The sequence below is a fragment of the Nerophis lumbriciformis genome, linkage group LG13 (assembly GCF_033978685.3).
Source record: "Nerophis lumbriciformis linkage group LG13, RoL_Nlum_v2.1, whole genome shotgun sequence".
Lineage (NCBI taxonomy): Eukaryota > Metazoa > Chordata > Actinopteri > Syngnathiformes > Syngnathidae > Nerophis > Nerophis lumbriciformis.
In genome coordinates, this window is record NC_084560.2 from 10,240,164 (window position 1) to 10,256,623 (window position 16,460).

The window sequence follows — 16,460 nt, forward strand, 5'->3', positions numbered from 1 at the left end:
CTTACAGATGTAGCAACCAACTGTAGCTACTGACAGTGGTTTTCTGAAGTGTTCTTGAGCCCATGTGGTGATATCCTTTACTGATGTCGGTGTTTGATGCAGTACCGCCTGAGGGATCGAAGGTCACGGGCATTCAATGTTGGTTTTCAGCCTTGCTGCTTTCGTGCAGTGATTTCTCCAGATTCTCTGAACCTTTACCGTAGATGGTGAAATTCCTAAATTCCCTGCAATAGCTGGTTGAGAAATGTTGTTCTTAAACAATCTGCTCACGCATGTTGACAAAGTGGTGACCCTCGCCCCGTCCTTGTTTGTGAATGACTGAGCATTTCATGGAAGCTGCTTTTATACCCAATCATGGCACCCACCTGTTCCCAATTAGCCTGCACACCTGTGGGATGTTCTAAATAAGTGTTTGATGCATTCCTCAACTTCCTCTGTCTTTTTTGCCACTTATGCCAGCTTTTTTGAAACATATTGCAGACATCAAATTCCATATTAGTTCATATTTGCAAAAAATAAAGTTTTCCAGTTCGAACGTTAAATATTTTGTCTTTGCAGTCTATTCAATTGAATATAAGTTGAAAAGGATTTAAAAGTCATTGCATTTACATTTACACAACGTGCCAACTTCACTGGTTTTGGGTTGTGTACTTCCTTCCCTTAACACCACTTGTTGAGACTGCTCCTTTTTTCGGAGTAAACATTTTACAACAAAAAGCTAAAGATGAATGTGGAGGGAGATGTGGCCAGCGCTGCCTGCAGGAGCAAAGGTCACCGCCTCTGTCCATGGTGCTGAGGACAGAGCACGGGGGCGTGGCAGTGCTGACGGCGAGACACAGCTGGCAGGTAATTAGATTTCACAGGTGGTAGGTGTTAATCTAATCATCTTTAACAATAAGCGGCCGGGAGCAGGGGGGACAGAGGATACGGACGTGGCTGAAAAGTCGCGTCCTTCTGGAGAGAAAACTTTTTGTTGAAACGTATGATTATTAAAATCTTGTTAAAACCTGCACGCACTGTGCCGTGTCTGACAGTGGGACTGCGAGGACGCTGAACTGAGTTCCAATGATATGTCTCACATCACGTTCCATATCGTTCTAAACTTACCAGCTTGACAACTTTGTCTCTCATTACCCGGACTAGGTGGTTGTGACACACACAGCCGAGCACGTTACGTGTCCAAACATGAAGACTACATTACACGACTTGAATATGTTCTCGTTATCAGCCGCGCGAGTCCCGTCATTTTATTTTAATTAGTGAAGGCCAACCTGGATACTAGAACGTCCTGGCGTCCATTAAGATAATGGCAAACAATTAAGTTTCTTCCTCTTCTGGAACAAACCAATGTGAGAGGAGTGATAAATGATCCCAATTGCGGGCAATGTAGAATTTTAATTAAACAGCAGTCTTAAGTGAGGAGGCGTCATTGTTCACTACGACTCTCCATTGCAATTACGCAGCTCTATTCATGCGGAACATAATGACTTGACGGCAAGTCTTTGTCGGTTTACAGCAGCAGCATAATTGTGTCCTTTCACACATTTAAAAAAAGAAAAGAAAAAAAAGACACATGACAATGTTCTATTTGGACTGGAATAAGTTGGAAGTCGCTTCTTTATCCTGCCAAAGCATGTCGGCCTTTTTCATACGAGACAGTTTGACACGCCGTAATAAAAACATTACAATGTCTTTAGAGGCTTTTGTTTTGTTAGGTTGGGTGAGCGCACAATACCCACTGTCACACAAAGTATACACACTTCACACACAGTATGTGTCATTTATTTTCAGAACCTTGTTGATTCTGTACTTTTAACAATAGTATCATATCTGTTATTGAGAAAATGTTTCATCCATCTTCTTCCGCTTATCCGAGGTCAGGTCGCGGGGGCAGCAGCCTAAGCAGGGAAGCCCAGACTTCCCTCTCCCCAGCCACTTCGTCCAGCTCCTCCCGGGGGATCCCGAGGCGTTCCCAGGCCAGCAGGGAGAGATAAACTTCCCAACGTGTCCTGGGTCTTCCCCTTGGCCTCTTACCGGTCGGACGTGCCCTAAACACCTCCCTGGGGAGGCGTTCGGGTGGCATCCTGACCAGATGCCCGAACCACCTCATCTGGCTCCTCTCAATTTGGAGGAGCAGCGGTTTTACTTTGAACTACAGAACTTCTCACCCTATCTCTAAGGGAGAGCCCCGCCACCCGGCGGAGGAAACTCATTTCGGCCGCTTGTACCCGTGATCTTGTCCTTTCGGTCATGACTCAAAGCTCATGACCATAGGTGAGGATGGGAACGTAGATCGACCGGTAAATCGAGAGCTTTGCCTTCCGGCTCAGCTCCTTCTTCACCACAACGGATCGATACAGCGTCCGCATTACTGAAGACGCCGCACCGATCCGCCTGTCGATCTCACGATCCACTCTTCCCTCACTTGTGAACAAGACTCTGAGGTACTTGAACTCCTCCACTTGGGGCAAGATCTCCTCCCCAACCCGGAGATGGAACTCCACCCTTTTCCGGGCGAGAACCATGGACTCGGACTTGGAGGTGCTGATTCTCATCCCAGTCGCTTCACACTCAGCTGCGAACCGATCCAGTGAGAGCTGAAGATCCTGGCCAGATGAAGCCATCAGGACCACATCATCTGCAAAAAGCAGAGACCTAATCCTGCAGCCACCAAACCAGATACCCTCAACACCTTGACTGCGCCTAGGAATTCTGTCCATAAAGGTTATGAACAGAATCGGTGACAAAGGGCAGCCTTGGTGGAGTCCAACCCTCACTGGAAACGGGTCCGACTTACTGCCAGCAATGCGGACCAAGCTCTGACACTGATCATACAGGGAGCGGACCGCCACAATAAGACAGTCCGTTACCCCATACTCTCTGAGCACTCCCCACAGGACTTCCCGGGGTACACGGTCAAATGCCTTCTCCAAGTCCACAAAGCACATGTAGACTGGTTGGGCAAACTCCCATGCATCCTCAAGGACCCTGCCGAGAGTAAAGAGCTTGTCCACAGTTCCACGACCAGGACGAAAACCACGCTGTTCCTCCTGAATCCGAGGTTCGACTATCCGGCGTAGCCCCCTCTCCAGTACACCTGAATAGACCTTACCGGGAAGGCTGAGGAGTGTGATCCCACGATAGTTGGAACACACCCTCCGGTTCCCCTTCTTAAAATGTTTCATTTCAATTGGAATTAGGTCTGGTGCATCATCCAGACTACAACCTAGAGGCCAAGCGCAGGACACCGGCCAATTCCATTTGGCCAACAAAACGACATGAGCTCATTATTTTCTTATTTTCAAATTAATCTTAAAAATACCTAAATGCTTCTATCTTGTGGACATTGTAAGTAAATCAGATCAATGACCCTTGACAGTATTTTTGAAGTGATACCACAGCATTAACTTATATGACACACTCCAAACAACCTTCCCTAGTCATGGTGCAAAAAAACAAAACACAACTATGATAAAAGTACAGATGTAGCGACAAACTATAGTTACTGACAGTGGTTTTCTGAAGTGTTCCTGAGCCCATGTGGTGATATCCTTTACTGATGTCGGTTTTTGATGCAGAACCGCCTGAGGGATCAAAGGTCACGGGCATTCAATGTTGGTTTTCAGCCTTTTACACACTTCACACACAGTATGTGTCATTTATTTTCAGAACCTTGTTGATTCTGTACTTTTAACAATAGTATCATATCTGTTATTGAGAAAATGTTTCATTTCAATTGGAATTAGGGATGGTGCATCATCCAGACTACAACCTAGAGGCCAAGCACAGGACACCGGCCTCTTCCATTTGGCCAACAAAACGACATGAGCTAATTATTTTCTTATTTTCAAATGAATCTTAAAAATGCCTAAATTGTAAGTAAATCAGATCAATGACCCTTGAAAGTATTTTTGAAGTGATACCACCGCATTAGCTTATATGACACACTCCAAACAACCTTCCCTAGTCATGGTGCAAAAAAACAAAACACGACTATGATAAAAGTCAACACACATAACACAACCTGCTCATCGAACTTGTCGATATTATCAAAAACGTCCAATCCTTCATTTATTGTGGGAATGTCAGAGAATAAAAGAGTTATGGTTGAAAACAACAAACCAACACATTCCTAAATATAAACATCCCAATGACACTGCAAACTTGTATTCTTGGTGATCTGCATCAATTTAGTAACGTGTCATCAAAGAGTAAAAATGCATTTATTTCAATATGCGTCATGACAAAAAGGGTAATATCAAAAAAATGGATAGATGTTGGTAGTCCAACTCATACTGACTGGTATACACACATAATAAATACTGACTGGTATACACAAGTGTGGAGGAGGGTGTGGTCAACATGAATGGGGTGTGTATGACCCGGTCTCGAAGCCAGCGGCAGGTGAGTAGATTGCCCAGCTGGGGCTGATTATCTAATCACCTGTCGCCCTTATTAGCAGCAGCCGGTACGAGACACGTGGTTGGTGTTGGAGCGAGAGAGAGACACGCCGAGAGGAAGACTGGAAACAACGACCGAAAAGTCGCAGAACAGTGTGCTGTCGTGGCGCGTGCGCATATAAAACCATTGTCAAACCTGACTACCGGGCTTACGAGAGGATCTGTCGTGATCAGGGGAATCCACAACAAGATGAGATGATATCAGTAGAAAAAACTGCATTTCGTGAAGACAATAATGAGCATACTTGCCAACCTTGAGACCTCCAATTTCGGGAGGTGGGGGGTGGGGGGCGTGGTCGGGGGTGGGGTGGGGGGCGTGGTTGGTGGCGTGGTTAAGATATATATATATATATATAAGAAATACTTGACTTTCAGTGAATTCTAGCTATATATATATATTTTTATTTTATTTTATACACACACACACATATATATATATATATATATATATATATATATATATATATATATATATATATATATATATATATATATATATATAAATAAAAGAAATACTTGAATGTCAGTGTTCATTTATTTACACATATACACACACATAACACTCATCTACTCATTGTTGAGTTAAGGGTTGAATTGTCCATCCTTGTTCTATTCTCTGTCACTATTTCAGAACACACACATTATACAAATATACATTATAAAATCAATAAGAAAACGGGAGCTCTAATTTGGGAGTCTGAATTAGGATCAGAAGTTCCTATATAAACATTGCGCACTCACGTCGCCTTTTTGTATTGATTACTGCAGCTGTGCACTGGATTCATTCACAAATACAAACTACAACTCACAAACACTTTAGAGTTAGGCTCCACCATCAGAATGTGTACTTAAACTTATAAAGATCACATGGATATTATTCAGTGAGTTGATTCACCAAAACTAACCTGTTATACGGGAGGAAAAAGCACACAGGACGTTTCAATTGTTCACAGACTGGTCACGCTCATCAGAATGACAAGACACTTCCGGTCTGCAGGGGATTAGCATTCAATTGGGAAGAAACGCCCTACTGCCCCCTACTGACCAATGTGAATACTGATAAATGTGTAATGACAGCTCCAAAAACCAATTCAAACCACAAAATAAAATAAATAAATCAACACAAAAATGTGACACATTATGGGTGGGTCACATATGCATGTACAGTAGATGGCAGTATTGTCCTGTTTAAAAGTGTCACAACATTGCTGTTTACGGCAGACAAACTGCTTTACGGTAGACGAAAACTTGACTGCTGTTGTTGTGTGTTGTTACCGCGCTGGGAGGACGTTAAAGAAACTACCTAACAATAAACCCACATAAGAAACCAAGAACTCGCCCTCGATCATTAGCTGTTTATATTGTGGGAAAGCGGACGTGTGAACAGGCTGTCAACACGCCACTCAGGTCCGCATGGAGCTGGAGGGGGCGTGGCCTCCAGCTCCGCCTGAATTTCGGGAGATTTTCAGGAGAAAATTTGTCCCGGGAGGTTTTCGGGAGAGGCGCTGAATTTCGGGAGTCTCCCGGAAAATCCGGGAGGGTTGGCAAGTATGATAATGAGTCAAATATTGGAATATGGGACCCATTATTTAAATTAGTTTTAACTATTAAATGAACCTAAATTATGACTTATTTTATCTTTGTGGAAAATATTAGCCACAATGGTCAAGTTAATGAGATGTGATGCAAGTGACACACTATTGTTCATTTTTATTTTATTTTTTATAAATGGCTGTGATGATAATGTCAATGAGGGAATTCTAATCACTGCTATGTTGGAATTCTTATTAATATTGATACTGTTGTTGATATTATTCATTTTTGTTTGGATTGTTTTGTGTCATGTTTGTTTGTCCTCTCAATTGCTATGTTGATTGCTATTCTGATTGTTGCTGGGCCGGGTTTGGTTTTGGAATTGGAATTGTATTATTATTATTGTTGGATTGATTAATAAAAAATAAAATAAAAACGTCCAATCACCATAACAAAAAAAATCAAAATTTCACCCATCCATTAGAGTGCATGACTAGAAAAATACACTTATCCATACTTGGCGCATTTCAGCTGCTTGATATTTCTGATTGATTACAAAAGGTCGTCACATACTCTTAATATCTGATTAACATACCTGCCAACTTTTGAAATCAGAAAAACCTAGTAGCCAGGGTCCAAAGGCCGCAGGCCCCGGTAGGTCCAGGACAGAGTCCTGGTGGGGGGTTCAGGCTTCGCCCCCCGACGCAAAATGATTATTAGCATTCAGACAGGTTAAAATGTTGCTAAAACCATCACTTTTCTATCAGTCACAGTGACTTTTCAAAACAAAAATATTACAGCAAAAATCATATGGGTTGATTGACATGTTTATTCTGTAAGCTAACTTCAATAGTTTGAAATTATTTTGACAGTTAATGCCAGTTATCCTGTCAACCTTTCACAAGACTTCAATTTGTTAATTGAAAGTATAAACAGTATAAACACTTTTTACAGTAAACAAATGGTAAAACAGTACTAAACAATTCCATTAAAAAAAAAATGGTGTCATTATTAACTTTCTGTCTAAGCTTGTATAATCTACTACCTTGTTCAATTGTAAAAAATATTCTGTGCCTAAAATTCACATTTCTATCACAATTATCATACTGTAAACATGGTAAGCTAACTTCATTAAAATTAATAGTCCTGTCAATAGCATGGAATTACAATTACAATGTAGTTTTTTTGTAAGCCTTTCAAAAGAATTCAAAATATGAAAAATTAATGCAAATTAATTTAAGCCATCAGACACTTGAAAAGTGGCACATCACATCTCTAATGTAATCATTTTAACTTTTCAACAGAAATAGCACTGCAAAAATATTAAGGACATACTTCTGTATTTTGGTAGTTATGCTGTCAACATTTAATTTCTTCAACTTGGACTTGAAAGCATAAATAGTATAAACACTTTTAACAGTATAACAGTACTAAACAATTCCAATAGATAACATTGGTGTCATTACCTTTTTGTTTGCTCAATTATTGCCTCCGTAAATAAAACTTCGGCATTTATCACATCCAAAGAATCTGTTTGGGCGACGAAAAACGTTGAAAGTTTTCCACTTGTATCGCTAGCAACGGCATTAGACTTGTGTTTTTTTGTCCCAACGTGGTCTTTTACATCGCTAATTCCTCCGTGTCCGATCGAAAAATCTTGTCTGCACAAGGTGCAATTCGCGTAGTTTTCAACCTTTTTGGAACGGATAATTATTCCCGGATAGGTTTTTGAATATTCTTCACGGAATGACTGCAGTTTTCTTTTCGGTTTAAGACTCGTATGCGATTTTTCTCCGGCTGATTCCATGATCGTTCGCTCGTTTGGAAACAATGGCCTCGTGCTTGGCAGCGGTGCTATAAATAACCTCGCGCATGTGTAACAGGTACGTTAGCTATTATAGTAGACGTTCTCAATATTTGGGCTAATCAGAAGTCTAGATTACGACTCGGAGAGAGTAGGACAGACACAATTAAATGCTTTAAATTATACTGGTGTTATTTAAATATGTACAGTGCAACAAATAGTGGACATACATTGATAGGAATGGCCATTCAAAACAAAAGAAAAAAACAGCAAGGGTTCAGGTAATTCATAACAGGTAGTATCAAAAGTTCTTAAAAGGTCATATGAGACTGATCGCAGTCCATATGCGCATTCAGAGTTCATACAGCCACACGGTTTGGGGTTGTGGGTATGGCAGTTTGTAGTGAGAGTTCAGTTTATGGGCAGGGTGTGTATGAGGTAGTGCAAAGGGCCGCAGAGCAATGAGGTGCGAGGCAAGGGGTTCGGCTATAAGCCGCCTACCGGCCCGACCAGAGCAGGTGGAGTTCAGGGGTTGAGAGGTGGAGATCCTTGGGCTCAGGCTCGAGGTCTATCTACTGCTCGCCATCCAAGACTTAGGGACCTGGCCTGCGCAAGCACAGGACCCAAAGTTCAATCAATGTGCGCACATAACATCAACATTAAGTCATCTATCGTTCGACCTTCAATAAATAAGTTACACTTATTATTATCATTATTAGCTATAATACTGCTAACATTAACAATATTTAAACAATCACATGCATGTATAAAATAAACACGACAGTACACAGTAGAGATGCGCGGATAGGCAAATATTTCATCCGCAACCGCATCAGAAAGTCGTCAACCATCCGCCATCCACCCGATGTAACGTTTGATCAGAACTGCATCCGCCCGCCATCCGCCCGGTATATCTAATGTAGACGATGCAAGGCATTAGTGAGGCACCTGCCAACTACTCCGGTTTTCCCGTAATTCGTACGGTTTTCATCAACCTATTCCGGGTTACGGGTGCAGTGATAAAAAATACGGTTTTTCATTAATTTAAAAAAAAAAGGGTGAAAACTACGCGAATTGCACCTTGTGCAGACAAGATTTTTCGATCGGACACGGAGGAATTAGCGATGTAAAAGACCACTTTGGGACAAAAAAACACAAGTCTAATGCCGTTGCTAGCGATACAAGTGGAAAACTTTCAACGTTTTTCGTCGCCCAAACAGATTCTTTGGATGTGATTAAATGCCGAAGTTTTATTTACGGAGGCAATAATTGAGCATGGACTTCCAATCGCACTGGCTGATCACATGGGACAGTTACATGTTTGTAATGCAACCTTTGAAAATCATTACGCGGTGATCGCGGTCCCAAAAATAAACTTTTCTTGCATGATAATGTCCAGAAAAATTCGCTTTATATTACTATAGAGTCCTTTTAACGAATGAGTTTGATGGTTTATCACAAACCTTAAATGAAAGAAGTCCTTTCTTCTCCTGCACCTGCATGCGCTTTGGCCTTGCCTCGTGTTTGGTGCGCAATCCTGTCGGCTGTATTTCACAGCACGACATACTGTTAAAAGTGTTTATACTATTTATGCTTTCAAGTCCAAGTTGAAGAAATCTTGTTAAATGTTGACAGCATAACTACCAAAATACAGAAGTATGTCCTTAATATTTTTGCAGTGCTATTTCTGTTGAAAAGTTAAAATGATTACATTAGAGATGTGATGTGTCTGATGGCTTAAATTAATTTTCATTAATTTTTCATATTTTGAATTCTTTTGAAAGGCTTACAAAAAAACTACATTTGAATTGTAATTCCATGCTATTGACAGGACTATTAATTTTAATGAAGTTAGCTTACCATGTTTACAGTATGATAATTGTGATAGAAATGTGAATTTTAGGCACAGAATATTTTTTACAATTGAACAAGGCAGTAGATTATACAAGCTTGGACAGAAAGTTAATAATGACACCAATTTTTTTTTTAATGGAATTGTTTAGTACTGTTTTACCATTTGTTTACTGTAAAAAGTGTTTATACTGTTTATACTTTCAATTAACAAATTGAAGTCTTGTGAAAGGTTGACAGGATAACTGGCATTAACTGTCAAAATAATTTCAAACTATTGAAGTTAGCTTACAGAATAAACATGCCAATCAACCCATATGATTTTTGCTGTAATATTTTTGTTTTGAAAAGTCACTGTGACTGATAGAAAAGTGATGGTTTTAGCAACATTTTAACCTGTCTGAATGCTAATAATCATTTTGCGTCGGGGGGCGAAGCCCTGAACCCTCCACCAGGACTTTGTCCTGGACCTACCGGGGCCTGCGGCCCTTGGACCCTGGCTACTAGGTTTTTCTGATTTCAAAAGTTGGCAGGTATGGTGAGGTTATAAAGCTTTTGCCTGTTAAAGAAAGGAGACTGATCCAATGCAGTACAGTCTTTCGCGTGCCACGCTGTCACGACCCAGACGCACACCAGTGCGCAATCATATGGGAGCCGCGCTGAGCGCACTGCGCGCGGAGTGACCCCTGTTACGCGCCCCCGGCAACAGGGGTGGCGGGCAGGTAAGCTGCGCGGGCGGAGCGCGCGGAGTGACCCATGTTACGAGCCCCCGGCCACGGGGGTGGCGGGCAGGTAAGCTGCTTACCTGCTGCGCGTGACGCCGGCCGCGGCGAAGGCGGACGAGGCGGGGTGTCGGTGCGGTGGGCGCGGTAGTGACCCTGGACGTGCGTCGGGCCCTTCTCGCGGATCGCCTCAGCTACGGCTCCCGGTGGGGCCCTCTCGGGGGAAGGGGCCTCGGTCCCGGACCCCGGCGAGGCGTCCCTTCTCCGCTCCGTAAAAGTGTCCATCTCTTTTCTTTTTTTTTCTTCTGTTGTGGCATATGCAGCAGGTGCCTGCTCGTTTTTCGTATGTGGGTAACAACATTTAACTATGTATATATATTTCCGAATTGGTTTAACTGCCACCCGCAAAAAAAAAAAAAAAAAAAAAAAATATCTAATTGATCCGCCCGACCCGACCCGCACGCGGATAAAATCTTATTTTTTTAAATTTCATCCGCCCGATCCGCGGATAATCCGCGGACTCCGCGGTTGTGCCCGCAAACCGCGCATCTCTAGTACACAGTGTTGTCACTATGACGGGAGTAACATTAACAATAACAGTGACGTCACTATGACGGGGGTAACCGCACACCAGCGGCAGTATTCATTCATTGTCTTTACCATAGCATAAAAAGTGCAAATGGCCTTAAAACGCCACAACACTCAGCTACCATATGTAAATACTCAAAATAAAGACTCGACATAAATATAAATTCAATCGGATCAGAAACATTGGAGGAAACGGGATTAAAACCCGATGCTAACCGCCCATAGGAAATACATGGGCACGGCTAGTCGCTACTATTAGCAAACAGATTCACTTACCAACTCGGCTTAATATCTTATCATCGACACACTCTCTCGTCGCAACACGTCCCTGATGTTCGGCACCTACAAGTTTACAATTAGTTGTAAAATGTTGGACGGTTGTTTTTACTAGTGATGGGTCCGGCAACACCGATGCATCGGCGCATGCGTCGAGCTCATAGAGCGAAACCCTGTGTCGGTGCGCGTACCGCTTTTAGAAAGTCACGTGACCGATCATGAGCTGTTTTGGTCACGTGACCGATACGCGAACTGTGTCGCACTGACGCCTCCTCTGTGCCCTGTGAGCGGGTCTTTTCTACAGCCGGAGAAATAATAACTAAGAAGAGAAAGCGTCTAAAATTGAATACGTTGGAAAAACTGTTTTTTTTTTTAAATAAAAATGTGTAAAAAAAAAATAAAAATAATTTCCAGGTCCACAAGCATCCTCATTCACAACACGTTCTCTTAGATTTCCATGTTATGATACATGTTCACATTATTTATTGACTGTATCTAAAAAAGACAAAAAATATATTTTTATTTAAATGAAGTTATGAAATAATCCTAAATGAAATACAATGACTTGGTTTATATTATTGTATATACTAGGTCAGTGGTTCTCAACCTTTTTTCAGCAATGTACCCCCTGTGATTTTTGTTTTAATTCAAGTACCCCCTAATCAGAGCAAAGCATTTTTGGTTGGAAAAAAAAAGACAAAGAAGTTAAATACAGCACTATGTCATCAGTTTCTGATTTATTAAATTGTATAACAGTGCAAAATATTGCTCATTTGTAGTGGTCTTTCTTGAACTATTTGGAAAAAAAGATATACAAATAACTAAAAACTTGTTGAAAAATAAACAAGTGATTCAATTATAAATAAAGATTTCTACACATAGAAGTACCGTATTTTCCGCACTATAAGGCGCACCTAAAAACCACACATTTTCTCAAAAGCTGACAGTGCGCCTTATAACCCGGTGCGCTTTATTACGATTCATTTTCATAAAGTTTCGATCTCGCAACTTCGGTAAACAGCCGCCATCTTTTTTCCCGGTAGAACAGGAAGCGCTTCTTCTTCTACGCAAGCAACCGCCAAGGAAAGCACCCGCCCCCATAGAACAGGAAGCGCTTCTTCTTCTACTGTAAGCAACCACCCGCCCCCGGAAGAAGAAGAAAAAACGCGCGGATATCACCGTACGTTTCATTTCCTGTTTACATCTGTAAAGACCACAAAATGGCTCCTACTAAGCGACAAGGATCCGGTTCATAAAAAGACGCAATCTCTCCATCCGCACACGGATTACTACCGTATTTCACAGCAACTGATATTCCTGTGAACCGCACTGTGGAACGGGAGCACGTACGGTGAATATTCGCACCACAGGGAATGAGAAGTCATCCTTCACTGTGGTTCTAGCTTGCCATGCTAACTTCCACTCATGGTGATATTCAAAAGGAAGACCTTGCCAAAAGAGACCTTTCCAGCCGGCGTCATCATAAAAGCTAACTCGAAGGGATGGATGGATGAAGAAAAGATGAGCGAGTGGTTAAGGGAAGTTTACGCGAAGAGGCCGGGTGGCTTTTTTCACACAGCTCCGAAGGCGAACACACCTTCACTAAGACGGGCAGACAGCGCCGGACGACATACGCCAACATTTGCCAGTGGATCGTAAATGCCTGGGCAGATATTTCGGTCACAACTGTGGTCCGAGCTTTCCGGAAGGCAGGATTCACAGAACAACAGCGACACTGACTCCGATGACTTCGACGAGACGGAACCGGCCATTTTGGATACCACGCTTGCGCAACTTTTCAATTCGGACACCGAAGACGAAGAATTCGAAGGATTTACGAATGAAGAATAACTTCAGAAGGTGAGCGCTATGTTTATTTTGTGTGTTGTGACATTAACGTTCGAGCAACATTATGTTGCTATTGCTCTACACCATTTTGAATTTTACTATGTTTGTGATTGCACATTTGCGTACATTTTGGGACAGAGTTGTTAGAACGCTGGTTTTCAATATATTATTAAAGTTTGACTGAACTATCTGACTGTTTTTTTGACATTCCCTTTAGCGCAGCGTAGGCGCGGCTTATAATCCGGGGCGGCTTATTGGTGGACAAAGTTATGAAATATGTAATTCATTGAAGGTGCGGCTAATAATCCGGTGCGCCTTATAGTGCGGAAAATACGGTAATCATCAACTTAAAGTGCCCTCTTTGGGGATTGTATTAGAGATCCATCTGGATTCATGAACTTAATTCTAAACATTTCTTCGCACAAAAAAAAAATCTTTAACATCAATATTTATGGAACATGTCCACAAAAAATCTAGCTGTCAACACTGAATATTGCATTTCTTTTCACAGTTCTTTTTGACAGAAATTTTAGTGACAAACCTGAGCTTGTGCTTCACTGAGTTTATGACCTTACATTCATATTTTGTTGAAGTATTATTCAATAAATATATTTATAAAGGATTTTTGAATTTTTGCTATTTTTAGAACATTTAAAAAAAATCTCACGTACCCCTTAGCATACCTTCAAGTACCCCCAGGGGTACGCGTACCCCCATTTGAGAACCACTGTACTAGGTCATAAAATCAGTGTCAGTTGAGTCGGTCCATAGGTTGCCTGTAGGGATTTTTAATGTCCAGCAGATGTCAGTATTTAGTGACACAGTATCGACACAGTATCAATACAGTTTTGCAATGTGTCGAAACGCTTCATGACGCCTCATGAACCCATCACTAGTTTTTACAATATGCAAGCAAACGACAACTTTAAAACATACCGGCTTCATATGTCCCCAGGCTTAGCCACCGCACCTGGCAGCCATCTCGGAATGCTGGATTTTATAGAGCGTGATTGGCTGCAGCGGGTCACGTGAGCGCGTGTGTTAAACTCGCGAGATTAAACGTGGAAACGGCGCAGGTAATATGAGGAGATGTCATGAGAGGAAATATGGCTTATTTCCCACCCGTGTTACACATGGCATTCGGAATGGCTCGATAGGAAGTTACGGGAAGCAGTGTCGATTGTCATTGTTGTTACGCGATTTCGTGAATAAAACTTTTTAAAATATATATTTTTTTAATTAATGAAAAAACGTATTTTTTATCACTGCAACCGTAACCCGGAATAGGTTGATGAAAACCGTACTAATTACGGGAAAACCGGAGTAGTTGGCAGGTATGGATTAATAATTAATCCAATATATTAATTATTTTCCCATCACAATATTATAATATGTACACACACACATTTTTTTTTAGCCCAAGTCCCCCAAGTCAAAAAGTTTGGACACCCCTGGTCTAGTGAGTGATAAACTCCTGGCCTCCATCCAGCACACTTGGAACCAAGGACAGATAAAGAGACGTGAGGCGTGTACCAAGAAGATGGATTTTTCTTTGTAAATCCAGGATCATTTTTAAGGTCTAACCTCATATATGCAGAACAACTACGCTGGTTAACATGAATGAGACAACCAGGTGAGGATTTTGTTCCTTGACTTTCTGACAACTTTTAAAGGGGAACTGTTAGAATGTTGGCATATTTAGCTATTTTGGTCATTTTTAAAAGGGTCAATTTATGATTATTTTCTACATGTAAAACATTTCCTTGTGGTCTACATCAGTGTTTTTCAACCACTGTGCCGCGCCGTGAGATATTGTCAGTCTGGTGTGCCGTGGGAGATAATCTATTTTCACCTATTTGTGGTCAAAATATTTTTTGCAAACCAATAATTATAGTCTGCAAATGATGTGTTGTTGTTGAGTGTCGGTGCTGTCTAGAGCTCGGCAGCGTAACAGTGTAATACTCTTCCATATCAGTAGGTGGCAGCCGGTAGCGAATTGCTTTGTAGATGTCTGAAACAGCGGGAGGCAGGGTGCAGGTAAAAAGGTGTCTAATGCTTAAACCAAAAATAAACAAAAGGTGAGTGCCGCTAAGAAAAGGCATTGAAGCTTAGGGAAGGCTATGCAGAACGAAACTAAAACTGAACTGGCTACAAAGTAAACAAAAACAGAATGCTGGACGACAGCAAAGACTTACTGTGGAGCAAAGACGGCGTCCACAATGTACATCCGAACATGACATGACAATCAACAATGTCCCCACAAAGACGGATAAAAACAACTGAAATATTCTTGATTGCTAAAACAAAGTAGATGCGGGAAATATCGCTCAAAGGAAGACATGAAACTGCTACAGGAAAATACCATAAAAAGAGAAAAAGCCACCAAAATAGGAGCACAAGACAAGAACTAAAACACTACACTCAGGAAAACAGCAAAAAACTCAAAATAAGTCAGGGTGTGATGTGACAGGTGGTGACAGTACACCTACTTTGAGACAAGAGCTATATTGATGCATGCTTGGTTATGGTTTAAAGTCACATCCAATAATTGCGTCAACGACTTTTTGCTGTCAACTGAGTTTCATTTTTTAATGATTTCTGCCTCCGCATTTTTTCAACGCAAAAAATGTGCCTTGGCTCAAAAAAGGTTGAAAAACACTGGTCTACATAACATGTAATGGTGGCTCTTTGCTCAACATTTTGCATCGATTACTTTTTACAAACCATCTTCAAGTCGCTTTCTGACCGCCTCTTCAGGGTGCACCGGTTTGTGGGCGCTATTATTTACGTGCCTCCACTTCGACAGAGTCTTCTCCCCGTCATCTGTGTTGTAGTTTTCTAGCACTTCCATCTACTTTGTACTAGAAATGACAACAGCGGAAGATGCCCCACAACAACAAGAGGATAGATAAAAAGGAGGAACTTATAACGGACGTCGGACTCGCGCAAAGATCTTTGGGTAAAACTTTGCCATAAATGGACAATCTGTTGATGTCACAACTGGAAACCGTTAATTCGGAGGAAGTATGAAGAAAAGCCAGGATGTTTTTTTAAATTTCTCTGCCATGCCTCCATGCTTTGATTTCACATTTCCGGGACTCGGATTCAATACACAAAAACAGGTGCAGTGCCAATAGCTAAATCAGCCCATTTGCATATTAGGTCTCCTTTATGCATATTAATTTCCCAGACGCATCACAACGTTCACTTTCCCTTCAACAACAACAACACTACTAATCATGGCAGACTTGATGAGGGACAACAAAGACTACCTTGGGAAAAATGATGAACCGGAAACTTCTATTTTTGATCCTGAATATAAGGATTATCTACACGTTTTACAAGCTGTGTGCTAAACAGATGCAGCTTTAGACTTAG